At 45.8% G+C, this 27,475-nt stretch overlaps 1 pseudogene; it reads right to left on the reverse strand.

Annotated features, from left to right (window-relative positions):
* Positions 1-24,951: 24,951 nt before the first annotated feature.
* LOC147747221 (18S ribosomal RNA) lies at positions 24,952-25,626 on the reverse strand (annotated as a pseudogene; the record flags this gene model as incomplete).
* Between the last annotated feature and the right edge of the window lie 1,849 nt (positions 25,627-27,475).

The raw sequence follows: 27,475 nt of genomic DNA on the forward strand, positions 1-27,475 counted from the left end.
TGCCTACTCTCTTTGACATATTGTTGAGGTTTACACTGTTAGAATTCCTGTTAGGCCCCCTTGGGGGGGAGTATTGGGGGTTGTGTATTGTTTTTTCAACTGTCATTTTGCACATATTTGTAATTGTATACATTTAGTTCTGGTGGTTGCTCTGTGGTAAAGCCTATGCTCAATACAGTAGGTCCGCATTGGTTACGGTAATACGCTTATAATAAAGGCTGTAGGCCAGATTGGTAGCATGGAAAAACTTATGTCAAATGTAACTTTTATGTCAGATGTAATTTCATACTTTGTTATAATGTTATGCATGGCATTTAGCGGCAAAGGTATTAAAGTACTTTTGAGATCCAGCCTGACCGCTTTAGCTGTCTGTTATGCAATGTAATCACAGCAAAACATGCATTCAAATAAATACATAGAGGGACTCTGGGTCAGTTGTCGTCATCCATTGCTCTGCCTGAATGTCACTTACATTCTGCTTATGCCATATGAGCTTATAGATTGGGGCAATGGTTCAGCACACTTCATTCATTGCCTCTTCTGCCTCTGACTGATTTTGTTTGTATGATCACCACAGCTGCCAAGATTCCCAGGCCCATGTGTGATGTATTGTGCTAGTCCTGTTTTTTTTCCTTTGAATTCTGAGATTTGTAGTCCTGTTTTATAAGGGAATAAACAAGACTACACGTCCCAGAATTTGAAGAAAAAAACAGTACTGGAGCGGCACATCATGCATGGACCTCAGAATCTTGGCAGGGCTGGATTACATTTGCACATCTGCCTGAAACTAAGTGCAACTCAGTACCAGGGCTTGTGTTGCAGTCATGCAATTTTTCCTGTCTCCTTTAGTTCTCCTTTTATAGCGCCCCTTTTTGCTTTCCTTCTCTTTTTCATATTAATTTTTAATGTATAGGGTGCCTGGCAAGTCCCAAAACAATGCTACAGGGATCTGTGTTTATTGCCTAATTCATCTGCAGTGCACCAAATCTCTTGAATGCGACGAGTTATAGTGTATTCTCGTTTTACCATTCCTCGGTGACCACTACATTTACAAGCAATGTATCAGCCATCTTGGATTAGTACAGCAATTAATTTATGTACACAATACCAGTCATTAACCTTGTGCTTGACACACCTGAACAGTATTTGAGTGTTTCTCTTTGATATTTATTAGGGCATCTAAAAATATTACATATCAAGAACACAAGTCAGACATATTGGCTTTATTGGTGATTGTTAGCACTGACTTTAATTCAGTATCAGATAAATTAGTGGCAACACCCATTCTTCCCTTCACATTAGTTTCCTCATCTGTTTATCACTGTTCATTAGTCACTCATGCCCTCTTCTCCAAACGTCTCTCTTGCTGCTGTCCGCCCATCTGCATCTTTCATATGTCATCTACTTCCTCTCCATTTCTGTCTTTTCACTCTCTCTTTCTGCATACCTCCTTTAATCTCTTCTCTTCACCATCCCTTTCACTTTCTCTTTCACAAACACATACCCCAAACACTCTGTTTTCTTTTCTTTCAGCTATCAATAGTCCCACAGCTGTGTACCTCCTTAACACTTCCCCAAAGATCCATACTTACAATTGGCACGCATGTGACCATCGCTCTTCATGGTATGTAGAGAGGCAGGGGATTGAACAAGCATGTATCTGGAACACTTTTACGATACAGTGACAGACTCCGGGAGAAACCTCCACTGCTTTAGAACCCATCTTGTGTGCTTTCAGTCGTGTCCATCATGAGCGTCCGTTTAGATCATGAACTCAACTAGACACCTAGAAGTGACTCAGGTTGATAGTACGTTTTGCACACAATAGGAGTATATACGAAAATGAAGCAGTCATGGGTAATAGTGCCACATATACTAGGTAGTATGAAATATAACACCTGTGAAATGAAACAGGATCAGCATCACTGACTGATTACCATAAAGTTTTTTGCATACATTGTCCAGAAAAGCAACAGTGCATATACATTCAATGTTCACAACATAAATGTAGAGTCTGGTAGGAACCCATTTCAATGTTTAATTACTGGCAGTCCTGAGCATTGGCAGGACCAGCCCTACTTGAATCCCTGCATCTCACTTCAAGCCCTACTTGCATCCCTGCATCTCACTTCCAGCCCTACTTGAATCCCTGCATCTCACTTCCAGCCCTACTTAAATCCCTGCATCTCACTTCCAGCCCTACTTGAATCCCTGCATCTCACTTCCAAGTACATGGCTGTTGGCATCACCACCAGGACTGGAATTTCCTGTGGGCTGGAGCTTCTAGAGGCTGGTTTTTAGGGCAGGGGGCACTCCTGGTGCATAGGCGGATAGGATGCAGCCTAACGGCTAGAAGGTCGATCGCAAATCTAGTGAGCTAGTTCGAGTCTCAGCAATGACGCTCAATGTCCTGTGATTCTGGTCAAATAACTTAATCTCCCCGTGCGTAACAAAAATGAATGTGTCCTTGTGTAACACAACTGGTGCTCTTGTAAAGCGTTCTGATACCTTCGGGTCAATTTCTCGCTATATGAAACTCCCCCAAAAAAACAAGAAAATAAGTGAGGTGCTGCAGCACCCACAGATATAACCATGATGAATGAGCAATAAAGATGCCCTGACATTTGTGCTGTATTCGTTTAATGTGGAGATTAGTGTTTATTTTTCAGGGGCGTGGCTTAGCGCCCGGTGTGGATGGCAGCTCCGACGTGAGCGCTCCGTACCGGCCGGTGGATTTGCCCGCTTTCACTTCTCGCCCGTGCTCTTCAAGAGAGGAATGCATCACCGGAGAATGAGGGGAATGCAGCGGCACTAAACCCAGGCTTCTTTTGGTGATTTTCGCCGTTATTTCGACGCGTCACCCAGCGGCCACGGCTTCATGACGGCCGCGACCGCCATTTTGTGCTCAGAACGCGCGTCCAGCGCGCTGCTCTCTCCTGGTCCTGCTGGCCTCCTGCGCTGACCCCGCTCTCTTGGACTGCTCATGGTGAGCTAATATTTAACTAATTCGGCTGTTGCTGTCATTAGCGTTATTTTCGCTTCTACGAGTGTCACCCACAGCTGTTACGATTTCAGCAGCCATTTTACCCTCACCTGGAACTCTCCTCACTTGTGTCACCTGTGGAAGCAATTTATGCAGGCCCTTTAACACAGTTAATTTATCTCTCCTGCACTTTTTGATTTCTGGATTACCTTCATGCCTACAGTTCCTCACACTACATGGGCCTTTTCTGTGCTGCGCATTTACCTCAGGATGCCCTCAATGACTATGATTTATTTATTTATTTATTTATTTATTTTTAAAGTTTTATATAGCGCGAACAAGATCTTTGCAGATATCAGAGCGCTTTACAGAAACAGTAGGTAGGATAGACAAGACTCTTAAATCAATATGAGATTCCGTAGACAGTGAGTTGGAAAAATAGGGTATCAATCATACAAGAGTATACAGAGTAATAACAATCAAGAAACAATAATATGGAAGCCGTACAATGTCTACGCGGATAAGATTATAGCACCCCAGAGGGTGAGTAAACACAATGTTGAAGGCAGAGCATTAGTCAGTAGTGGGTGTGTTGCAGGTTATTGAGGCCGATAATGTGGGAGCCAAATGCTGTCATTGTTCCAGAATCAATAGTGTTTAGGTGTATTTAGCCATAAGGATGGCCTTCACCTCTTTCTTGAAGAGTATAGTGGACGGGATAAGCCTGGTTCTGGCGGGAGTGCATTCCAGATCCTAGGTGCCATTCCAGAGAAGGAGCGTTTGTATGTTTTTTCCTTCCGGAATCTCCGTGGTTTCAGGAGGAGAGTGTTTGTGCTTCTGTTGGATCTTGAGCCTCCTGATATGGTCAGCTTATGAGAGAGGTAGTTGGGTGCCTTGTGGTGTACGGCCGAGCGTGTCATACAGGCAATTTTCAACTGAATTCTGGCTTCAATAGGCAGCCAGTTCAGCGCTTTTAAGTCAGGGGATATATGCGAGTGTTTTCTTGAGCCAGTGATGAGTCTCGCGGCCGCGTTCAGGGAGGCACTTAGGGGGGCCGTTGTTGTCAGGGGGAGCCCGCTGAGAGCCACAATTCCGTAGTCTATGCGAGGAATGACTAAGGCTTGTACCACAGTTTGGAAGTCCTTGGGTGGTAGGAAGGGTTTGAGTTTTCTCAACGTGTTGATTTGGAAGTTGGCTCCTTTAGTTGCTATGCTAATATGTTGCTGCATGTCGAGATTGGAGTCCAGTGTGATGCCAAGGGATTTCGCTGAGTCCACGATGGTGGGTTGGACATTGAGTGTGGTTAGATGATTGAGCCAGGTTTGGGTGATGGCCTTTTTCGCAGGAGGAGAGATCAGAAGGAACTCTGTTTTCAGAGCATTTAGTTTGAGGTGATTGTCGGCCAGCCAAGCTTGGGTGTTTCTTAGTGTGGCATTCAGCAGTTTGATGTCTTCAGGGGATTGAAGCTTGAGGTAGAGCTGAGTGTCATCGGCGTACATATGGAAATGTACCTTAGAAGATTGAAGCAAGGTGGTGAGTGGTTCCATGACGTTCACATGACGTTCACATGATGTTGTGACTTTTCTTTCTCTTCAACTGGACGATTCCTTTTCTACAGTGCGCCAAATTGTTACACCTCATCTCAATGGAATTTTGCGCTTTGCCTCCTTGCATGAGGGCTTCATGGCTTGATTGTCTGGACATTGCTTTATGACCCTGTGTGAATTTTTGATATTCTTGGGTGGCTCTGAAGTATCTTTCTTTGGATATTTTGGCTTCCCTCCTGCGTGCTCCTGCTGACTGTGTTGTTGTTCCGTCCAGTTATCGACTCTCACAAGAACGGAGCGTTCCAAGTGCTAGTTTTCTTTTTTTCTCTCTCTGGAGGTGATCCTCATCTTATGGATAGGGGTGCAACTGGTCGTGCTTCCAAGACTCCACGACGCAGCTTCATTAAAAATTCAAAAGTGTTTTCTGCTCTGGCCCATTTGGAAGCCTCTCAGGCGTCTGCTGTCCATATGTCGCAGTCTAACGCGGAACATCCTGTTCAATCCTCAGGGAAGGCTACAACGAAACGCCTCAAAAAGGATTCTCCATCACCGACGGGCTCTTCCTCAGCTGTATCTATGGAGTTGTTGTTGGAGGAGATACGTGCTCTTTGACCTTTCATGGAGGAAACCTACTCCAAGTTACAGGTCTTAACTGATAATTGGTCACAGATGGATGTAAGAGTGACAACGGTGGAGCGCAGTAATTCTTCTCTCCAGGAGTCATCCTCCAAGGTTACGCACATGCAGTCGCAGATTTCTTCTCTCCAGAAGCAGGTCGAGGAGCTTGAAAACCGTAATCGACGCAACAACCTTCGCATTTACGGCCTGGCGGATAACTCTGAGGGGAGTGACCCCATTGCTTTCTTCAAATCTTTCCTACCTAAGCTCCTCCACTTACCTGAAAGTACTGTGCTTAACATCCAACGGGCACACAGGCTTGGTCGCATCTCTTCATCTGCCTCCGCCTCTTCAAGACCAAGAGGCGTCATCATGTATTTCCTGGAATATACTTATCTTCTTAAAGTCCTCTCAGCAGCCCGGGCTTCTCCTCGCCTCACATGGTCAGGAGCCACCCTCTTCTTCGCGCAAGATTACGCTAGAGCTACTGCCAGCCGTCATAAAGCTTTCTTGGATATGAGACCAGAACTTCGTTCCATTGGCGCCAGATATGGCCTTTTTCATCCCTGTCTTTTCAGAGTCACTCATAACAACAAGACGACGACTTATGATGATCATGTTTGCCTTCGGACCTTCCTAAATTCCTGTCAAACATCTGACATGGACCTTTCCCGCTCCTCATCTAATTTCCCTCCATGACTTTCCTGAGTTGTTGTTGTTCTTTAATTGATTGGCACAGTTGGTGTTGACTTTGACTTTGTTTATGCTTGTCATGCTAATTTCTCTTCTCCCTATATGAACCTCCTTGTTTTTTGTTCTCTTATATTTATATGACCTGTTCATACGTTTCTCATCCTTGTTTAGTACCATATTTTCATTGTTTTGTCTCTTGATGTTTTCCTCTCCTCATGTCTTTTTTTTTCACAGAATCCACAGTTCATTGTGTGCTGTTCCCCCCGCCTGATGGTCCGTTCGCACTGGTTGTGTTTCCTCCTCCAGTCGGCGCTACCCCCCTCAGTTTTCTCGTTTGTTCTCCTTCTTGATTGTCCTCCCCTGGTTCCACCCTTCATCAGTATGTTCTCCTTCCTCCCCTTAATGTTTGCTATTCCCTTTTTTCCCTTAATCCTGCTTCTTTCCCTATTTCTACTTTGTTCAAAGGTGCCTCCTTTTCCTTGCTTTCATCAACTCTTTTGCCTTTTCTCTCTTCATGTCTTTTTATCTGTTACTTGCATTTTTCTCCTTTGTCTATTTATTCAACTGGTTTTCTTTATCACTTTTTTAATCTACACTTTTTCTCTCTCCTCATATTCTTTCCTCTCCCTTTTCCCTCTCCTTTTTTCTTATGATCTTTTATTCATTGATTTACATATGTTTTGGACCTTGATCTTTTTTCTCTTAGATCATCTTTCTTCGTTTTTCTCACACTCTCACTACTTATTTCGCTAATCCATTCGCAATTCCTCTTTTCTGTTTTTATATCTCATGTCACATTCATTATCCTCTTTTCTCTAGACTACTCTTCTCTCTCTTGCCTGTTTTCTCCTCTGGGCTCATTTTTTGCTTCTCTTTTTTTTGCTATTCTCAATCTATCTTTTATATTATGTTGTTAAAAATAGTTACATGGAATGTTAAGGGCATCAATTCTCCAATCAAAAGACAGAGAATTTTATCTCAGCTTGCTCGTTTAAATGTTGATATTGCATTTTTGCAAGAAACTCATTTGTCTGATGGAGAATCTGTTAAACTAAAAAGAGGATGGGTGGGTGATGTTTACTATTCCCAGGGCAATGGTAAACGTAATGGAGTGGCTATATTGTGTCACAAAACTTTATCCCATTCAATGCCTGCTCAGGAATCAGATGCTGAAGTTCGTTGGACATATGTTAAACTGTCCATTAAGGGTGTTCCAATTTCCTTTCTTAATGTTTATGCCCCCACTGGTGGTGACCCTGCTTTCTGGAATACGTTCTCCCATCATATCACCAGATTTATTGATGACAACTTCATCCTAGCGGGGGATTGTAATCAGCCCCTTGATCCCTTCCTGGATAGACACTCTAAAGTTCATTACGTTCCCAATAAGGCCCATAAACTTTTTTCCCAAGCCATTTTCCAACTTAAGCTCACTGATGCTTGGCACCTGTGTAATCCGGATGCGCGAGAATTTACTTTTTACTCTCCATGTCATCACTCCTAATCCCGGATCGATTACATTTTTGTCACACATAATATTGCCCAAACTCTTACTCATGCCGAGATTGGCCCGATTCTACTCTCAGATCACGCCCTCACTTTTGTTCAGCTTGACATCCTTCCTAAATCAGCTGGACCCAAGCATTGGCGCTTCAAAAATACCCTTCTCTTGGATCCCAAGTTCACTACCTCCTGAATTTTCGGATGAGTATTTTTTGTTCAATGATACCCCTTCTATTCCTAAGCATACCATTTGGGATGCTTTCAAAGCTGCGGCGAAAGATTTTATAATTGGCTATGTGGCAAAGAAACGGAAAACTGTTCGCAAATTCACGGCTGCTCTTCTCCTTGATATTAAGAAATTGGAGCACTCTTTTTTTTACCTCTCATTCGCAAGACAGTTTAACAGCCCTGATTAATGCCAAAATGAAATTGAACAAGAAATCTACGGAAGATGCTTCTTTATATTTATTGAAATCGAGTGCAAGGTTTTATGGGGGCTAAAAATAAGGCTGGGAAGATTTTAGCTAATTATTTGAAAGTTAAGCATAACAAATTAAATATTGAATCCATCTATGATACACACTCTGTTCTTAAACATAAGGATACGGACATTCTCACTGAATTCTCTGCTTTTTACAAAACCTTGTACTCTTCCGAAACCCAACCCTCCTCTCAGTCCTTAGACCGCTTTTTCTCCAACATACAGAAACCAGCCCACTTCCCTCTTGATCTCTCTCACTTAGAGCTTGATATTTCTCAACAAGAATTACTTACAGCACTCCAGAATCTCAAAAAAGTTAAAGCCCCTGGGCCGGATGGCTTTACTGTTGAAGTCTTCCTTCATTTTTCAAAACGTCTCATCCCAAAACTACACTCCCTCATAAATACTTCCTCACTTTAGGTGCCTCCTCAGGTTCTTTTCCTGACGCACACATTTGTCTGATACCTAAGGAAGGGAAAGGCGCTCAATATTGCAAAAAATATAGACCAATCTCTTTGGTTAATATTGATTATAAAATATTTGCTAAATCTCTTGCAGCACGTCTTGACCTTCTTCTCCCAGACTTTCTAGGTGAGGAACAATCATGTTTCGTCAAGGGTAATTTCATCATTGACAAGAGTAGACTTTTATTTAATGTTTTATCCAAGTCTCTTCACCTGCCCCATCCCCTTGCGGCGATTGCCCTAGATGCTGAGAAAGCATTTGATAGGGTTGAATGGACCTATCTTTTTCATACCCTTCATTGGTTTGGTTTTGGTTCTAAATTTATTTCTCTGATTTCTTTATTTTATTCTAATCCCCGTGCAGCGGTTTGTGCCAATGGCCACGTTTCTTCCTTTTTTAATTTGGGGAGAGGTGTCCGTCAAGGTTGCCCCCTATCTTCTTTTCTTTTTAATTTAGCTTTAGAACCCTTTTTATCTAAACTCCGTCAGAATCCTAATATTCAGGGTTTTCAAATATCAGAATCCCATGCGGACGATATCCTCCTTTTTATTTCTAATCCCACTGATTTTATTCCTGCCTTCCTTGCTGAAGTGAATGATTATTCCCGAATATCCGGCTACAAACTTAACAACGCTAAGTGTGAGATCCTACCCTTGACGAAGTTTACATTGAAACCTGATTTCACTGCCTCTAATTTCACATGGAATTCCTCTCATATTAAATATCTTGGTCTACATGTTACCTCTTCTATCTCAGATACTGTTTCCCTTTGTCTATCTAAATGTACTCAAAAAAATTGGTGGACTTAACGTCCAGGTGGCACCCTCTTTACTTATCATGGTGGGGTCGTCTCGACACTATTAAAATGATGCTGTCCTCCATAGTCCTCTATACTATTTCTAATATTCCAGTGTCCATTCCTTCTAAATTTTTAAAAAGATTAACTCCGTTTTGATGTCCTTTCTTTGGAATAACAAAAAACCTAGAATGTCCCTTGCTCGATTGATTCGCCCTAAATCGGAAGGCGGAGTCAATTTCCCAGATTTCCCTGCCTACCATAAAGCGTATGCTGCCGCTGCAGTTTCACTGTCCTCGCTCTGCTCTGACATGACACCTCCTTTACAAAATATTTTCACAGCACCATTTGTTTTACAAAACTCTCAATGGAATTCAGTTAGTAACTTCACAAAAACAAACCCTTTGTCTGTTTCGCTAAAATAAAGTGATAGCTTTTTCAATCATTCAAGTATTCTTTCGCAAGAAATAGACAACACTATTTTCACAGAATATTTAAATTTGCCGATAAAGTAAGTGGCCTTACCCTACCCTTCTAACACACACATTCATACAGAAAGGATCCCTAACCATTCATACATGACATTTTGGTAGGACTTTAACCTGCCAATAAAAATCCTCACTCGCCAGTAAGAATAGACAACGCTTCCTTACCCTTCACTCAAGCTTAGATAAATTCTACTACTCTTTTCACAGTGAGTTTTAAAAACAGGATAGGTGTCCCTATACTTAAAAGCTACAATTTCATAGACAATCCTCACTATACACATCTACCTAACACACCTAAGATCCCTAAGCTTGTGCTGTACGTCCACAACACTTGTGATATATGACAATACCACTATTTTGAAACAAAACAAATGCACTGCGTAACTTCACTTGTCACACTACTCATGCCGGCAGAACTAGGAATTTTCACAGTGCTGTAAATAACCTTTCGACTACATGTAACAAAATACAACTGCAGGAGGCGGCAAAGAGCCACTCCAAAAAAGTGTGGGCTGCAAAGCGTAACCATTGCGAGGCTCAGTGGCTGAAAATCTTCGATTTGTTGAGCCCCGGGAAATCACAGGAGTTCTGGAGTTACATAAGCCATCTTGGTCGAGGCACAAATCACAAAGAAAACTCCCTTGAGGCAGCAGCCTGGGTCTCCCATGTAAAAGCGCTCTACAGCGAAGAACGATCAACCAATCAGCCACTCGTCATACACCCACTAAGAGTGAACCCGGCTCTGATCATCGAAACATCGCCCCCTCCCGGAAAATCTCTAGTGTCCAAAATACTAAAAAAAATCAGACCAAACGGCGCACCGGGCCCCAATGGCCTCCCAGGCCACTTGTTCAAATCAAACATTGAATTCTGGTCCGAAAATCTGACCCATCTATACACTGACTGCTGGCTAACGGGGGATGTGCCGGACTCATGGCGAGGCTCGCTCTTGCACCCAATCCATAAGAAAGGGACTAAATCGGATCCAACCAACTATCGTATGATTGCTCTCCTGGACATCGAGGGCAAAGCCTACGCCAGTGCCATCCTGAAGGACCTCACAGTCTGGGCAAGCGAAGAAAATCTCCTGCCATTCTGTCAAACCGGCTTTAGACCAGGGTCCTCGACTGTAGATAACATCATTGCACTCTCCTACCTAGCCAATCAAGCGCGGGCGCGTAAAAGCCTACCATTATTCGCCTGCTTCATCGATTACTCTGCTGCGTTTGATGGAGTAGATCGCATCATCCTATGGAGAAAGCTGGTCCACTGGAACATCGACCCTTCTCTGTTAAGAGCGATACAATCCTTATATCAAAACACCTGGGTAAGAATCAAACTTTCAAGTGACTCTGCAACAGACAAGATTGAAACAAACCGGGGCTTAAAACAAGGGTGCGTGTTGGCACCCCTGCTGTTTAATTTATATACAGCAGACATGGAGACAGCCCTGTCGGCGGCCGCCTTAGCAACACCAAAGATAGGTGTAACCAAAATTCACTTTATGCAATACGCGGATGACCTCGTAATCCTGGATCACACAAAAATAGGGCTTCAAAAGGCACTCACCGCCCTGGCAACATACAATAACAAAAACAGGTTGGTAGCAAACCCGACCAAGTCAAAAATAGTTATCTTCGGACACTACCCCAAAAAAACAAGAGCAAAATGGAGCCTTGGCCACCTGACCTTGGACAGCACTCAGAAGTATACATACCTGGGGGTCTCCTTTCACGAATCGGGGTTGTGTGGCACCCACCTAAAGCAAATTCAGGGCAAAGGGAAGACCATCACCTTCGCCCTATGCAAATTACAAGCCTCCTTACACAGCCCCTCATCAACTGCCATCCAAAGAGTCCTCAAGGCCAAGTTAATGCCGGCCCTCAATTACGCACAACAGGCATATCCAGGAAAACTGTACAAGGAGCTGGAAAAAATTCACTGCGGGGCATACAAGAGATTGTATCATCTACCAAAATGTACAAGAAACACTCTAATTCGCCTGGAATTTTCACTCAACCAACAAAAACTAGAAGAGATGGCAGCCTTAAGCAAATATTACTACTTAACAACAGCGGCACGTGACAACACACTGAAGGCCGTCTTGAAACATATCTTCATGGCACCCGGGAACCCCTGGTCAGCTACCATTGAAATGGCAAAAATCCAACTTAACCTGGCGATCGAGTCGTGGAATCCAGACCTTGTCAACTACACGACCATCAAACACGCGATAAAAAAGCAAGTGCATGCCTGCTCCCGGGCCTTGGACCTTGAGTCTCTCGCAAAAAGAGCCTTCCATGAGTCTCTATGCTTGCCACACACTGCGTACAACCCCCGAAACCATCTCATGCAGGCCGTGGGTCTCCCAGCTCTCCAAAAGATCCTAGCCTACAGACTGCACCCCCTCCCGCTCAAAGAACTATACCATCCGGGAAATGCGGGCACGGGAGCTCAGGAATGCAGACTCTGTAACTACAAACGTGAGTCATTGGCCCACTTACTATTCTGCTGCCCTGCCTTACGTGCACCCCGCACCCTCTACCTCAGGCCCATCCTTAGGGACGCGGGGACACGCACAGCCAAGGAGGCAATCCAACATTTATACTCCTTGAGCATAGTAAAACAGATGGCCGCGTTCGGAAAGTTTATACAACAGACCCGGTGCGTGCTGATGGCAGCCAAGGGCGCAAAGGAATAGAAATATTGTTGCGGGACACTGGGTGGCACTCACAGGTCCCTGACTGCATGTGCCATTTTGAACTCTGAGAACTTTTTATAAATGCTTGCCAGCAGAAACATTTTTGGTTTTAACTTTTGTAATTTTATATTCTGGTCTTAATGTAATGGTTTTAAGTAACCACACAATAAAGTTATTCATTCATTCATTCATTCATTCATTCATTCATTCATTCATTCATTCACATGTAACAGCTGAACAAACTTAACATGTTTTAGACATACATCCTATGTAATTATCATGTAACATGTCAGTTACCATAGTAACCATCCTCTGCTACCAAGTAATTGATCCAGCGCTCCTAATGAAAAACTGTCTCACAAACGCAACTTATTTCCACAATACTCACCATTAATCATGAATCACTACCAAGGCCTATAAACTAACGAGACTGAATCATGTGACCTAATTAATAAGATCTATTCACAAACTATTTACAAATTTATTTACAAACTGCAGTTTTATCATTTCTTACCATGGATTTAAACATATGTCATTTAATTAAGTCACAAAGGCGAATGGATTAAACTAATGGTAACTAGACCATGAATAAACAAGACCAGCTTGTTGTTTCAAAAATCTAATTTTTATTAACTTTATTATTCAAAGAAAGAGCATTTTTAATCAAGAATCATTATTTTATTAGCAAAGTGAAAGCATCATTTAAGGAAAAGACTTTTAGTCAGACATTTTAATGATAAATCAGTTAGCATGAATTAAAACAAAATATAAGTTTCCATTCCCGATATTCTATCTCCCTGTCTAAAACTCTTTTCACCTAAAAGAATAATCATTAAAGACTGCTATGCTTACGTGCGCCAAAGAGTCCAACAGCACATTACGCCCGTCAGGAATCGTAAAGCGAGGAGAGATTCCCTCATCCCCATGAGCTAGGTATTATACCTTTCTAAGTAGCTAAAGTAACACAATCTTGCATTCTTCTCCATACATCCAAACTTGTCATAGGCTGAGCCGTGTCAGTCTACCATTATGTCATTACCATTTCCAAAACGAGAACAGGCTTTTCTTTAGCCCTATTGTCCTTTGCTTTCGTGTCATTTTGCTTCCTCGAAAATGTATCTTTTATTCGAGCTACAGTTCATGACTTCCTTGCCTTGGCAATCCTGCCGCTTCCTGTTTGAAAAGTGGAGAGTGTGTACTCCATGAGGGATCACAAATATGCTTGTTAGGATTAATATCCGTTCTTTCAAGTCGTCATACAGAGGACAAAACTATTTCAGGTTGCAGTGTAACATCTTTATTGTTTTTTAGTGGAACATGGACAGCCGACACGTGTTTCGCCCCCTCTTGGCAAACTGCGCCGGGGCTTTCTCAAGGCTATTTTCACATATATATAGCGTATATTATTACTGTTTCCAATTTGGCAATATCCAAGATACAGAAAGTTCAATACTCGAGGAGCAAGAGTTCTTCTGTGAGTTTTTTGAGCTGATGGCGCAGTTCGGTCCCTGCTCCCAGTCCTCGGTCTGCGAGTTAGTTCAACCCGTGATCTTGGATATATCATTATGGATTATTCTGGGTCATTTTGGGTTATTATGGGTTTTTATCAGCATCAATTCGGTTTTGCTTCCAACAATACAACATTCTTTCGCTCCGGAGTACAGCCACACTGAATGCTGTCCTCACTGGAACTGGGATCACGTATAGGCCAGAGATAGTACACATTGCAGTACTATTCCAACAATTTTAAGATTGTCTACGAACAGTTCTGAGGATTGAAATATAGTTAGCAGGACATCAATAAACAATGTGTGATAATTATGTGAGTGCGATTATTTGAGACCTATTCATCATTCAAGACATTTCAAAAGGTATGATGTACACACTATATCTATATTGTTATAAGCACACATATATATAAAACCAAACACATCTACAAATTACACATCTAATTAGAGAAACCACATCTAGAAAAGTTCACATCTATAAAATTCACAACTATATTAACTCTTATATAACCTATGTGATAAAACTTTATGTTTTATGAGGGTGACATGTGTGCTGTAAGAAAGTGTACATCTCTGTATACGTTTGATATTCAATTATCCATGAATACTTGGCACATTTTAAGAGTGTCCATTAAAGTAGTCAGGCAAATATTTTTCTTGAATGGAAATGCCATTTGTAGACCTAAATCAGCCAGAACAACATCATTACATTGAGGCCAGATACCACGACATCCTACGATAAAGCCATGAAATGTAACATTTTTGCACTTTGTGAGATCTTTGATTTGCTGTGACAGATCCTGGTAGTATTTCACCCTACTCTCAAACGCTAATTCAAGGGAATTCTGAGAGTTTTCATAACAAATTGATACATCAATCACTACAGCTGTGCCATTTTCGGTAAACACTACATCTGGTTTTCGTAATTCTCCTTGATTATTCTGAACATGAGGTTCCCTGTATGCCAACCAACCACACCTTTTTGCTCTATCAATCAGCAATTCCAGAATTTTGTTATGTCTTTGTATCCAATGTCCTTAGTTTTAAGACATGCACCTGAAATATGAGAAATTGTTTCACAGACATCATTACAATATCTACATGTAGCAAATGCACGATTTCTCCCCCTGGTGATGGTTTCTCTGGTATATAAAACATTTGCTCTTAACATCAGCGCAGCTATGTACTGGTTTGCTTTCATTTTGTTATGCCTGCTGATCCAGAAGTTTGAGGTTGGATTACTTGATAAGTATTTTATACCATCACCTTGGACAGGGAGATTTGCCCATTTCTCAAACTCTTTTCTCCAGTCATATGTTGCTGACAAATTCAACTCATAGCTCAGATAGCAACTATCCATAATGTTGAGTTTGTGTGTTTTTATTATGTTGTCAATTTTTTCATTTATATTTTCTCCTACATACATGAATGAATGCGCTATGTACAGGTCTGGAGCATCCCTGAGATACAATAAACTATTGACTTTATTGAGACTAATGTGTGTACATAGCTTTAGTATACTGAGTCCTCCAAATGATCTTTTCGAATATAGGAGACCATCACATGTGTATGCAGGAAGGTGTAGAAAATGTTTGACATACTTTTTTATTGTTTGATCAAGAACATTCAACGTTTCTGCTTCTGTTCGTGTCATTTCTAATTTGAATGATAGCTTAGGTATCAAGTACTGACACAATATTTCAATTCTCTGCGTGGGCTTGAGTGGTAAATGATCAAGTTTTTGAGCCCATTTGACAAGAACCTCATTAATTCTGTTGTTGCTTGTATGACCAGTGTATGGATCAAAGTTCAATCCGAGGTATCTTTCACTTTCTCCTGGATGAATATTTTCAATATTTTCTTTCTCAAATTGCCATGGCTTACAGTTGTTAATCCGTATTTTTTCTTTATGGTGACTGATATAAAATCCATGTGTCTTTTTCACATTCAGTTTTAGTCCTGTAGCTTTACTGAACTTTTCAATGATCTTCAGATTTGTACTCATTCCTTCCCATGTACTCCTGAGTACTGCAATGCTCACCTTGGAGACCTGCTGAGGATATGGGTACGGCCCGGCGCGAGATTTACACCATCTCCCCCGGATTTTCAAGGACCAGTGACCTTCCGTCAATTCCTTTAAGTTTCAGCTTTGCAACCATATTCTCCCCGGAACCCAAATACTTTGGTTTCCCGGAAGCTGCTCGGCGGGTCATTGGAATAACGCCACTGGATCACTAGTCGGCATCGTTTATGGTCGGAACTACGACAGTATCTGATCGTCTTCGAACCTCCGACTTTCGTTCTTGATTAATGAAAACATTCTTTGCAAATGCTTTCGCTTTGGTTCGTCTTGCGCGGGTCGAAGAATTTCACCTCTAGCGGCACAATACGAATGCCCCCGGCCGTCCCTCTTAATCATGGCCCCAGTTCCGAAAACCAACAAAATAGAACCGGAGTCCTATTCCATTATTCCTGCCTGAAGTATTCAGGCGACCGGCCTGCTTTGAACACTCTAATTTTTTCAAAGAAAACGCTTCGGACACGCAGGACACTCAGTCAAGAGCATCAAGGGGGCGCCGAGAGGCAGGGGCTGGGACAGGTGGTAGCTCACCTCGCGGCGGACTGCCAGCTAAATCCCAAGATCCAACTACGAGCTTTTTAACTGCAGCAACTTTTTTTTTGTAAGACGTTTATTGCACATTTCACATGTTTAATCACAACTTCGCGCCTACAACCATATCAGGCCGGCTACATTCGTTTGCAGTAATTGCATGATGTTGTTTGGTGTACACAGCCCATCAGCCGACATCCATAGGACCGGCGGCGTTGCAGTGAATAGCATTCATATAGTATAGCAGTGCATCTCATTCATCTTAACGTGTCTATTTTCTTACATTTTGTATTTTTTCTTAAACAAAGAAAAGTAAGAACTATTTCAACTTTGATCACTGTGTCACAGCATTCTCCCTCCCTTTTTTAAAACGGCAAATGTTAACCATCTGTATCAGCTATATGGCAATCATGTATATTCGTATTATTCATCTCGGTCTGGTGTTTGCACCTGCAGATAATCCCTCAGATACATCCAGTAGTCTTTAGGGCGTGATCCGGCCGGCAGTTCCTCCTCATACGTTGCCAGCGTATCTCGGCAATATGTTAAGTCTTCTAACCAGTTTTTCATCTTCGGCCCCATTTTACCATTCCAATGTAGTGAAACCCTCCTCTTTGCCATTAAAAGTGCAATCACACAAAACTTTCATTTCTTCGCCTTGAGCTGCGGAACTAGGTCTAACAAACAGACTTTGATCATACAGTCGATTGTCACCTCAATCATTTCACTGATTGCTTGTACCACCTGCCCCCAGAACCTAGCAACGGAGTGACATTGCCATGCTAAATGTAAGAAGTCTGCGTTATCTTGCTTGCATCGTGCACATCTCGAGTCCTCCCGCAACCCATATCTGTAGAGCATCTTAGGCGTATAGTACATTTGGTGTATGTATTTATAATGAATAATCCTCAGGTTTCCATTTGGCGTTAGTATGCTAGTGAGCATGCATGTTGTTTCCCATTCTTCTTCCGACAGTGTGTCGTCCAATATTGCGCACCATTTACCTCTCATCGCCTCAGTGTTCCCTCCAATGTCCCCTTGTATGCTTGTGTATAACCTTGATACTAGGTGTGAGGCGGTGGGTGTTGTCAATACAAGTTGCAGTGGGGCCAGAGGCTGGGGCTCTTCCTGAAAAGTTGTAAAGTGTTTTTTTACTGCTCTTTGCAGCCTATAGTAGTTAAAGCTGAATAACAGTGTCAGATGACTAATGTACTTCAACTTGTCTAGTGTTTGAAAAACCCCTTCTTTATACAAATCGCCCATTGTATCAATACCAGCATGCCTCAGCAAAACCATTCCTACCTGTTGTTTGGTAACTGAAAGTGCCGGGTGATTTGCTAATGGGAGTGCTGGTGCGTAAAGCGGTAATCTCCCAGCTTTCTTACCCATCAGTCTCCACGCTTCGGCGGTGGCGTTTACCGGGTTTATGTCTCGCTCGTGTAATCTAATTCGCTTATGTGGCAATATGTTAGCTAATGGGATTGGGTCGGCATCGCCCGTTTCCACCGCTACATGCGTCAGGAAGGGAACCTCGTGGTACCAGTAGTGCGCTAATTGCGCCTGGGCGCAGAAATAATAAAGATAAAGGTCTGGGACTTTGAAACCCCCCTTCGCATATGGTAGCGTCATCGTTTGTAATTCCAATCTGGCTTGCTTGCCCGCCCAAAGTAGACTTAGCACCAATTTGTTAATATTACGGAACACTTCTACAGGAGGTTTAATGGGGTTGTTGGTAAACAAATAAAGGAACTTAGGCAGAAGCACCATCTTTACGATTGCAGCTCTGTCCGCCAGCGATAGTGGCAATTTATTCCATTGTTTAATTTTATAATCTAGGGACGATATCACTCTCCCATTGTTGGTTCTAATGACTAGTTCTGGGTCTCTATGGAACCATACTCCCAGGTATTTGGTCGGCTCTTCCTGCCACTCCAGTGGGTAATCTAGGGTGGATGGGACTGTGCTGTCTGTCAGCGCCAGGATGAGAGATTTTGTCCAATTGATCTGCAGCCCTGAATATTGACCAAATCTTATGTATTCGCGCAATAAAGGGTTAAGGTGTTGCTCCGGATTTTTTACATAAAGAACCATGTCATCGGCGTACAGTGAGATGTGTATAGGGCGTGTTGGGAGTTGTATGGCTGAGTAGTGGTGGTGTTGTCGTATTTTGCAGGCCAGGGGTTCTAGTACTAAAGCAAAAAGCATCGGGGAGAGAGGGCATCCCTGTCTCGTGCCTCAACATATTGCAATCGGCTCTGAGACATGTTTGTTTACCCTGATACGTGCTGACAAGTTTGTGTATAGCATTGAGATCCACTGTGTGAATATCGGAGGAAATCCCATGCGTAACAGTACCGCGTGAAGAAAATTCCAGTCTATCGTGTCAAACGCTTTGGCAATGTCTAATAGTACTGCCACAGATTTGATCTCTGGTGCCAAATAATGCGCTAGTGCAAAAAGTGTGCGTGTGTTATGTGCCGTCGATCTATCCGGGATGAAGCCGGACTGGTTAGGTCTCACCAGTAGTGGCATAAGTGGTTTGAGCCTTGCCGCTAACAGGCTTGCTATTATTTTTGTGTCCACATTGATAAGGGATAGGGGCGGTAAGAGTCACATTGTTCTTCATCTTTTCCCGGCTTTAACAATGCAATCAGCATGGCTTCCCTCATCGATGTCAGGAGAGTTTGTGCCTCATGTGCCGCTCCATAGAGCCTCACCAGATATGGAGCCAGCAGGTCCGCGAATGTCTTATAAAACTCTATCGAGAACCCATCAGGTCCCGGTGCCTTACCATTTGGTAGATGTTTGATTGTGTCTACGACTTCCTCTACTGTTACAGGATGAGCTAGGTATTCTCTACGATTATTTGATAACCACGCTATTTCTACATCTTCCATATAAGTCAGCATTTCTTCCTGTGTCATAGAAGGACGTGCCTCATATAGTTGGCCGTAAGTAGCCATGAGTTCACCCATTATGACCTTAATGTCTCGTGTTACTGTGCCCGCTCGAGTTTTGATTGTATTGATATTTTGAGGCACTCGTCCTGAGCATATTTTCTCAGCTAGTGCTCTGCCAGGCCTGTCTCCCCCCCATACATTCTGGCAGTTTTTCGTTTGGATATGTATTTGAGCTCGTCAGTTGCAAATTGCTGATGTTCTTTCAGGAGCAATTGTATTTCCCCCAGTAGTGTGATGTCCCTTGTTTGGGTGTACCTTTGTTCCAATGTGTGCAAGGCTTGTTCCTGTGTTTTCAATTGCTGCCTTATATCCTTTAGTATGCCCGTGGTTGTGCTAATACATACCCCCCGCAATGTTTTTATTTATTTATTTATAGTCTTATAGCGCGCATGAATCAGCCCCGAAGGGGTATCTCCGCGCGTGGCTTCTGTGTGAGTTAGACAAACTATAGATAAGGAGTGACAGAGGGAAGGCTAAATTAATCTAGTGTGAATAAGTGAGTTTTTAGTTTCTTCCTAAAGTTGAAGAGGTTGGGAGTTTGTCTTAGCTGAGGAGGGAGGGAATTCCACAGCAGGGGACCTTTAAGGGAGGGGGCTCGGCCACCCTGTCTCGTTCTGGTTACTTTAGGTACGTATAGCAGCATGGTGTTGCTGGAGCGTAGAGTGCGTCCGGGAGAGTAGGGAAAGAAAATATCTTTCAGATATTTGGGACCAGACCCATAGATGCATTTATGCATAATGCAGCAGAGTTTAAAATTTACCCGCTGTTGCACAGGGAGCCAGTGAAGGTGGGAAAGGAGAGGACAGGAGGGGGTACGGGGAGGGGCATTCAGGATAAGTCTTGCCGCGGTGTTCTGCACCACCTGCAGTCTGCGCAGTTGTTCCTGGTTGGCGGAAATGAGTAGACTATTACAATAGTCTACCCGTCCAAGGACTAGTGCCTGAACCAGCGTTTTCCTATGGACGTTTGGTAGGAAAGGGAAGATACGCCGTAGAAGACCAATTGTACGGAAACACGTTCCCGTGACCTGGCTGACATGATCTTTCATAATCAGAGTTTGGTCTAGGCGTACCCCCAGGTTTTTGATGGTTTGTTTGGGCGCTGGGACAGGTCCAAGCTCAGGTGGCCACCATTCCGGGGACCAGAGCAGGGTGGCCCCTCCAAACAACATGACCTCCGTTTTGGTCACGTTGCATTGGAGGAAGTTCTGGGCCATCCAACCTGCCACTGCTCTCATGCCGTCTTGGAAAGATTGCATGACTGCAGGTGTAATGGTTTGAAAGGGAAACAGCAGCTGAGTATCGTCAGCGTAAGAGATTGGTGAGAACCCGTGAGATCTGATAATCTCTGCCAAGGGGGCCACATATACGTTGAATAACGTGGGGCTCAAACATGAGCCTTGTGGCACCCCCTTGGTAAGCTTCCTGCAGACAGATTTATAGGAGCCTAATTTGGCACCTTGTTGTCTGTCTTCAAGAAAGCTTTCCAGCCACGCAAGAGCGGTCCCCTCTACTCCTACTCCCTTCAGACGGTCGAAAAGAATTTTGTGCGACACCGTGTCGAAGGCAGCGGACAAATCCAATAGCACCAAAATCACTGAGCTCCCTCTGTCAAGTGACATTCTGATGTTATCTGTCACTGACAGAAGGGCTGATTTGGTGCTATGGTTGGGCCTAAAACCAGATTGCGAGTGGTCCAGGCCGCCCGCTGCCTCGATGTAATTGGACAGGTGTGCGTTGACATGTTTCTCGACCATCTTACTGTAGTAAGGTAGAAGGGAGATAGGGCGGAGGCTGGAAAGCTCCGTCCATGGGAGAGCCGCATTCTTGCGGATAGGGTTCACCACTGCTCTTTTCCATTCAGTTGGTACTTTTCCCTCTTTAAGAGACTGGTTGATAATATGAAAGCTTCCCACAGGAGGCAAGGGTCATCCGTCGTGGGGCAGTTGAGGTCAAATTAGTCCACTATTGCCTTATGTATGGTGTCAGTGTATAAAGGGTCCAGTAAAGCTCCGGCATTGAACCGCCACGTGAAAGGTGGGGGCTCATAATGTGGTATGTCCACTGCTAATAGCACAGGGCTGTGGTCCGAAAGTGTTCTTGGTAAATGTTTTATAGAGACAGTCCATGATACCACCTCCCGTGTGCCTAGCCAATAGTCCAGCCTAGACCAACTATTGTGTGCCGCAGTTATGTGTGTCATTACTAGCTCACCTGGACGGTGGACCCTCCATATGTCGGTAATTTGTAAATCTGTCATTGCGTTGTGAAGTGTCGCTCTCGCCCGTGTATGCGGTTCTAGTGTGTTTGGCGAACGATCTATTCCATCCCTCATATTATGTTCTCGATCTGAAAATCTGATATGGTATGCCATAATTTCGCGAAGAACCCTGGGTCGTCCGTGTTCGGGCCATATGTGTTCACTAATGCAACTTGACGATGTCTCACCATGCCTATTACAATGAAGCTTCTTCCTTCAACATCTCTGTGTACTGACGAGATCTTGAAGTGTACTCCCTTCCGTATTAGAATACTGACCCCCCGGGAATAGGAGGAGTAATGCGAGCTGGTCACTGACTCTGCCCATCTAGCGCCCAACGTGGATGTGGTGTTGGCAGCTATGTGCGTTTCCTGTAGAAAAGCTATGTCAACACGTAATCTATCAAAGTAGGTAAATATCTGCCGAATCTTCTTCGGATTACCCAGACCTCTAACGTTCAACGTAATAAATTTTAGTGTGGTAGGTTGTGCTATGTTAGTGTGTTGTGATGTTGTCGTACCATGTTGTGACAGATCGCTCCAGGCGCAACCATCCCATTTTGCCCAATCCAGTGTCTTGGTATACAATTTCTTGCGGTGCTTGTGTTGAAAAAGAGGTCGCAATGCTTCTCAGACACAGTGAATCAATTCGAACATTACCCATTTCCCTTCCCCACCCCCCGCCCACTTCAGCGCCCAAACTGTGCCAAAGCCATACCCTTAAATTAACCAAACTGTCATCAGAACTATAATAGGGGTACACCTGCTTGGGGGAGTCGCCAGGTACACACATCTCCATCCACATAGTGGATGTGGTCGGGTGCACATGCTCTTGTATGAACCATAATGTCTCATTACCTCACATTTCCCGCTGATCTCTGATGGCATGCACCCGCAATAAACTCACAGTCACCGCCTATACCTCAGTAGTATCGTATATTTTTGCTTAACATAATTCGGGTTTAACATGCACACTCTCACCCATCGTGCTGTTTCCCTAGGCATCTCACACACTTCTGTGCAGGCAACGGCTAGTGCCTGCATGTCAGCTAGCACTGTAAACCGTCCATATACTGCAGATAATTCACATCAAACCATTCCACATTCCTGCTGTCCCTCCAGTGCCCCATGTCCGTTTTTGGACTATTAAGTTACTCACTGCGCACGTCGCGTTCGTGTTCATAGAGTGTAGTTCTGGTCAGTTTGTAAGGCACACAGGGACCCTTATCTGTACCTGCGCATATCACGGCTCGACTGCTGTGTTTCACAAGTTTCATTAATATCGACTTTGTATTTTCTGAGCTGATTTTAGCGTTTAGATGTCTCTAGCATTTTGAACGCCTATATGCAGATGCTTCACTCAGCCTCCTGTCTCCTCAATCGTTGTCACTGCCCTGGTCTTCACGCCCCTGCGCCTTGCGTTGTCGTCCCAGTTTCTTAATGTATTCTTGCGCTGCTTGTACTGTGGGGAGAATCATGGGTTTGCCCGCATTGGTGACTTTAAGCTTCGCTGGATACAGCATCGCATATTCAACGCCTAGTTCCCGCAGTTTTTTTTTCACTGGCGCGAATTCCTTGCGAGCCAGCTGGACCGCCATGGTGTCGTCTGGATAGAATTCCAGGGTGTTGCCTTGGTGTGTGATTTCACCTTTTCTCTAGCCAGCCTGAGTACTGTATCTCTGTCCCAGTAGTTGAGCATGCGTGCAATTATTATTTGTGGTGGAGCTCCCGGCTTCGGCTTAGGCGCTAAAGAACGGTGTGCGCGCTCTACGAGAAAGACCGTTGACAATTTTTCGGCGCCGAATAAGTCCTTCAGCAACGTCTCTATGTAGTCCTCCATTTTGCCCGTGTTGGTGGTCTCCGGCAGGCCTGCTACGCGGACGTTGTTGCGTCTAGATCTGGCTTCCTGATCTTCCACCTTAGCTCGCAACGCTTCCAGCGTTTTCTCCATGTTTCCGCATAGTCTCATCGTGGACTTAGACTCGTCCTCCACCTTAGATATTCTTTGTTCCGCCTCCACCAGTCGCTCTCCGTGTTTATCGAGCTTCGTGGCCACATTGTCCACGCGTTGAACCACATTGTTCAGCTTGTTATTCATTTCTTGTAGGCTTTGCTGTATTGCCCAGAGAACTGTCTTCATGCCAGCCCCGTCCCCAGTTTTGTTATCTCCCTCAGTGTCCGATGTCACCACAGTGTTCTTTGGCTGCTTCCTTGCTTCAAACTGCAGCTTGGTCTGCTGTTTTTCAGGTTTCCCCATGTTGTAGTTTTGCGATGGGGGACTGCGCAGTGTTGTCCCAGGGTTTTTAGTGCTCGGACCCTTTGCGGCGTTCAGGTCGGGCTGTTGGGGTGCTCACTTTGCCCTCAGTGTCTCGGAGTTATGCAAAAGATTCACTAGGTGTCCGCACAGCCACCATGTTGTCTTGCCGTGAGTGCCGACATCCGCCATAAGAGTCTTGCATTTCCCTGCCGTTACCCTTCAGCTCTCACGTTTATTAATTGTCCTTTACTTTTTGTTTTGGGGCGAAGCTTTCAGCCAGTGATTGCGTGTCCACATGTGGGTGCAGGCGCTGAGGATTTACATGCGCCTCCTGTGTATCCGGCTAGTCGCGCTGTTCCCCTGCGCCTGCTGCATAAGGCACTTTGGTTGGCACCGCCTGTTCTATGCTGCTCGTTTGTGCCCACCGTCTCTGTTGCCTAGTGTTATTTCGCACCCTTTGCCTGCATTTATAGTTGTGCGCCTTTTGTCACTTGGTGCATCTCCGCTGCTGCAGCCGCAGAGCGCTCTGGCGCCGAGGTTCGTGGGCGAACCGCTTAATGGAACATCCCGTTATTCAGTTGCGAGTACGCCTGTCTTTTCACTTATGCATTTGCCCCACGCACCTGTTTGCTTCGGCTGCTGCTATGTCGGACTACAGAAGATCCCCGATGTTTCTCCTCCGTTGCGCCTCTCTTCGTGCGTTCCACTGCAGCCGCCATTTTGAGGCTCCTGGAATGCAAACCTTACATGGCGTTTGCGGAGTCTCTAATACTTCGGAGCTGTTCCGCTGGGTCTCAAGCCGTTCGTGGCGCCAATATGATGCGAACAGATCAGCACATTCTGCATGCCTGCCCTCAGACCCGTCACAGTATCCGTCAGGTCCGATCGCCGAGTACCTCCATTTTGAACGCTTCGCTTGCCTGCACGGTTTTTCATCCATATGTCTGTCACCTCTACTGCTTCCTGATTTTCAGTGCTCGCAGTTGTCGGGCGGCATGTTCCGATTGTTGTTTCTTTCTTTGTCACGCTTCCAGCGGTACATTTGGAGAGTTTAGACCGCTTTTCCTGCACCCGTCCGGCAGAGCTGATTCACGAGCCAACCATTCCGCGGTGCGCCCTCTAGCGCCTCCCCAACTGCAGCAACTTTAATAAACGCTATTGGAGCTGGAATTACAGCGGCTGCTGGCACCAAACTTGCCCTCCAATTGATCCTCGTTAAAGAATTTAAAGTGTACTCATTCCAATTACAGGGCCTCGAAAGAGTCCTGTATTGTTATTTTTCGTCACTAACTCCCCGAGTCGGGAGTGGGTAATTTGCGCATCTGCTGCCTTCCTTGGATGTGGTAGCCGTTTCTCAGGCTCCCTCTGCGGAATCAAACCCTGACTCCCCGTTACCCGTGGTCACCATGGTAGGCACAGAAAGTACCATTGAAAGTTTATAGGCAGACATCCAAATGTATCGTCGCCGTCACGGGGACGTGCGATCGGCCCGAGGTTATCTAGAGTCACCAAAGCGGCTGGGCGAGTCCGGATTGGTCTTGGTCTGATAAATGCACGCATCCCGGGAGGTCAGCGCTCGTCGGCATGTATTAGCTCTAGAATTACCACAGTTATCCAAGTAACAGATGTAGCGATCAAAGGAACCATTACTGATTTAATGAGCCATTCGCAGTTTCACTGTACCGGCCGTGTGTACTTACACGTGCATGGCTTAATCTTTGAGACGAGCATATGCTACTGGCAGGATCAACCAGGTAGCCGCACCTGACAACGGGGTGGGAGCCGCGTGCCCATCTCACCGACCGGCAACCCTCCGTCTCTCGAAGCCTGTCAGGGGAAGGAGCCCACCCACCTGGGCGAGAGGGCTCACTGGAGGGGTGTGGAGAGTTGCGCCGGTCACATGGGCACCGGCAGGCCCAACCGTCTCTCCAGGGAGGGATAGGCGGGCCGAGGCACAGCCTGAGCGAGACACAGGGGTGCCAGAGCCTGGCGTCAGCGGCACCCCTCGGAACAGTCGTTCCGAGCTGCTATGGAAATGTGCTGGGCAGAGAGGGGCGACAGCGTGGCACACAAAGCCCACAGACCTGCCGGCCAGGCAGCATCCGAGGGCCTGGCACCACCTGGCCCCTTCCCCTCGGGTCAGACCACTGGGGGCCACGAGCTGCCAGGGCCACTCAGCCTTCGCTCTGCTGGGTAGGGTGAATGACCTAACCGCCATGCGGCAGGCCCTCCCTAGAGTCACACAGTCCATGCAGGGTGGAAGCTCTTTGCTTGAAACAACAGCCGAGGCTGGCCAAGCAGTCCATCCATAAACGGACCGAGATTGCCCAATCGATCAGAGTGCAGCCGGGGCATCCCCTGGCAGGCGACCCTGCACAGGGGGGGTACACTGGCTTAGCATCCCCTGCATGCCTGCTGCCGGGGCAAGCAGACTCCGAGAAAAAAGACCATCGGCAAGGGGCTGAGAGGCAGGAGTGTCCCTGGGCCCCTGGGGGCCCCAGCTGGCAGGGCCCAGGACTGCCTTCCCCCTCTCAGCATGGCCGGACCTCACGGAGGTCTGCCTGAGCAAACTCAGAGAAAAACGACCATCAGCAAGGGGCTGAGAGGCAGGAGCATCCCCGGGCCCCTGGGGGGCCCGGTGGGCAGGCCCCAGGGCTGCCTTTCCCCTCTCAGCATGGTCAGACCTCACGGAGGACTGCCTGAGAAAACTCTGAGAAAAATTACCATTGGCAAGGGGCTGAGAGGCAGGAGCGTCCCCGGGCCCCTGGGGGCCCCGGCGGGCGGACCCTGGGGCTTCCTTCCCCCTCTCAGCATGGCCGGACCTCACGGAGGTCTGTCTGAGCAAACTCGGAGAAAAAGGACCATCGGCAAGGGGCTGAGAGGCAGGAGCGTCCCCGGGCCCCTGGGGGCCCGGTGGGCGGGCCCAGGTACCGCCTTCTCCTGATTCAGAATCGCCAGACATCATGGAGGTCTGACTGACCCTCTCCCTAGTAATCCGGAGGAAAATTAACCCCCCTTTCTTGTAATCCGTGCACACGAGATGAAAGAGGGGACCTAAGGCGCACAAGTACCCGACCTCTTGGAGCCCTCGCTGGGATCCGGGAGGCAAATGGCACCTCATTGGGACATCCAGGGAAGTCCAGCCATCTGGACGCCCCACAGGAAAGCATTGCGGGCGACCAGATGGCTGAGGGGATCCGGGCGACCAGATGGCAGAGGGGATCTTGGCGACCAGATGGCCGGGCATAAAAGGTAAGCCGTCTGAACACCCTGTGCCCCAACCAATGAGTGAGCGGGCGCCGGGGCTTTGCGGACCAGAGGCCCAAGGCCCCAGCTGGCCCCAGCCATGGAGGCTGCCAGGGGACCCCGACAGACCCTCCAACCCGGGGCCCCCGGATACCTTGATGAGCAGGGGAGGCCTGCCTGGGCGCAACAGAACCCCGACCCGGGCCCTTGGCAGTGCAGCGGGCCTGTGGGAAGCCTACCCCGGGCCCTCGGGACCCCATCCCAGGCACCCTGCTTCCACGGCAGGACCCAGGACGGAGCCCTAGGTGGGTAGGCCACCCTCCCTGGGGCCCCTCAGGGGCCCCCGTACAGAGCTCCTGA

The sequence above is a fragment of the Lissotriton vulgaris genome, chromosome 1_1 (assembly GCF_964263255.1).
Source record: "Lissotriton vulgaris chromosome 1_1, aLisVul1.2, whole genome shotgun sequence".
In the NCBI taxonomy this organism is placed as follows: Eukaryota; Metazoa; Chordata; class Amphibia; order Caudata; family Salamandridae; genus Lissotriton; species Lissotriton vulgaris.